Raw genomic sequence first — 2,161 nt, forward strand, 5'->3', positions numbered from 1 at the left:
CGGGGTTTCACCGTGTTGACCAGGATGGTCTCGATCTCTTGACCTTGTGATCCACCCGCCTCGGCCTCCCAAAGTGCTGGGATTACAGGCTTGAGCCACCGCACCCGGCCTTCTCTCTCTGTCTTAAGCTGGATCACTCTCTTGAACACAAACAAGACCAGGGACTTCCTCCAGGAAACGGGGAGCCCTCTGACTCCCCGGCTTCCTCCCCCTCCCAGCCCAGAGCAAACTCCATGAACCTCAGCGGCTGGGGTCAAGGCCAGGACAGGTGACAAGTGAGGACAGTAAGAACTGGTGGGGGCCACATTCCACAGGACAGATAGTGGCCATGGAAAATGTGTGTGTGTGTGTTTATGTCTTCCTCACAATAAAGTCCCAGCCTCTCCATTCCTCCTAAGGCCCCATCTTTCCCTCCCCATGCCCCAAATTCATTTTCTTTCTTTCTTTCCTTTACAGACAGAGTTGCTCTGTCAGCCAGGCTGGAGTGCAATGGCACTATCATGGCTTACTGGGGCCTCAAACCCCTGGGCTCAAGTGATCCTCCCACCCCAGCCTCCTGAGTAGCTGGCACTACAAGCGTGGCCACCTTTCCTAGCTAATTTTTATTTTTTTTATTGTTTTTTATTTTAAAGATGGGGTTTCACCATGATGGCCAGGCTGGTCTTGAACTCCTGACCTCAGGTGATCCACCCACCTCGGCCTCCCAAAGTGCTAGGATTACAGGTGTGAGCCACAGCGCCCGGCCTCCTAGCTAATTTTTAATTAATTAATTTTATTTTAGTTTTGAGACACAGTCTCGCTCTGTTGCCCAGGCTGGAGTGCAATGCACGCTCTCTGCTGACTGCAACCTCAACATCCCAGGTTCAAGAGATTCTTGTGCCTCAGTCTCCCGAGTACCTGGGATTACAGACACTGGTCATCATGCCCGGCTAATTTTTGTATTTTTAGTAGAGATGGCGTTTCACCATGTTGGCCAGGCTGGTCTCGAACTCCAGACCTCAGGCAATCCGCCCACCTTGGCCTCCCAAAGTGTTGGGATTATAGGAGTGAGCCAACGCACCTGGCCTAATTTTTTTTTGTAGAGATGAGGGTCTGGCTATGTTGCCCAGGCTGGTCTTGAACTACTGGCCTCAAGCGATCCTCCTGCCTCAGCCTCCCAAAGTGCTGGTATTAGAGAAGTGAGCTACTGCACCTGCCTCATTTTCTGATACAAACCAACACAAACACCCCAGCTCCTCCCTGCCCATGCCCTGCCTCTGTCCTGAGGTTCCCTTACCTACAGTGGAGTGAACTTTCCTTCTACCTCCATTCGTCCAAATCCTCCCCAACCAACAACTCCTCTGGAGGCTCCAGATCGCTGTGGTTAGGAAAGATCACGGGGCCGGGAGCGGTGGCTCATGCCTGTAATTCAACACTTTGGGAGGCAGAGGCTGGCAAATCACTTTCAGGTCAGGAATTCTAGACCAGCTTGGCCAACATGGTGAAACCCTGTCCCTCTCTACTAAAAATACAAAAATTAGGCCAGGCGCCGTGGCTCATGCCCATAATCCCAGCCCTTTGGGAGGCCAAGGTGGGCGGATCACTTGAGGTCAGAGGTTCAGGACCAGCTGGCCAAAATGGCGAAACCCCGTCCCTACTAAAAATACAATAATTAGCCCGGCGTGGTGGCGGGCGCCTGTAGTCCTAGCTACTTGGGAGGCTGAGGCAGGAGAATCACTTGAACTTGGGAAGTGTAGGTTGCAGTGAGCCGAGATCGCGCCACTGCACTCCAGCCTGGGTGACAGAGTGAGACTGTGTCTCAAAACAATAATAAATAAATAAAAATAAAAAGTAAAAATAAAAATAGGGCCGGGCGTGGTGGCTCAAGCCTGGAATCCCAGCACTTTGGGAGGCTGAGGCGGGCGGACCATTAGGTCAAGAGATCAAGAACATCCTGGCCCACATGGTGAAACCCCGTCTCTACTAAAAACACAATAAATAAATAAATAAATAAAAATAAAAATATTAGCTGGGCATGGTGGTGAGCACCTGTAATCTCAGCTACTCAGGAGGCTGAGGCAAAAGAATTGCTTGAACCCAGGAGGAGGAGGTTGCAGAGAGCAGAGATGGTGCCACTGCACTCCAGTCTGGGCGACAGAGCAAGACTGTCTCCCCAAACAAA

At 51.4% G+C, this 2,161-nt stretch overlaps 1 protein-coding gene across 4 annotated transcripts in view; it reads left to right on the forward strand.

Annotated features, from left to right (window-relative positions):
- The window catches only part of STAP2 (signal transducing adaptor family member 2), a 19,967-nt gene that overhangs the window by 6,402 nt on the left and 11,404 nt on the right, over positions 1–2,161 (forward strand). Inside the window, exon 3 of one of the 4 annotated variants that reach the window (XM_037738434.1) lies at positions 219–268. The exons of the other annotated variants lie outside the window; for them this stretch is intronic. The gene's annotated coding sequence lies outside the window, so the exon portion shown is untranslated. The remainder of the gene's footprint in view (positions 1–218; positions 269–2,161) is intronic. 4 annotated transcript variants of the gene reach the window in all.

The sequence above is a fragment of the Cebus imitator genome, unplaced genomic scaffold (assembly GCF_001604975.1).
Source record: "Cebus imitator isolate Cc_AM_T3 unplaced genomic scaffold, Cebus_imitator-1.0 Scaffold53, whole genome shotgun sequence".
Lineage (NCBI taxonomy): Eukaryota > Metazoa > Chordata > Mammalia > Primates > Cebidae > Cebus > Cebus imitator.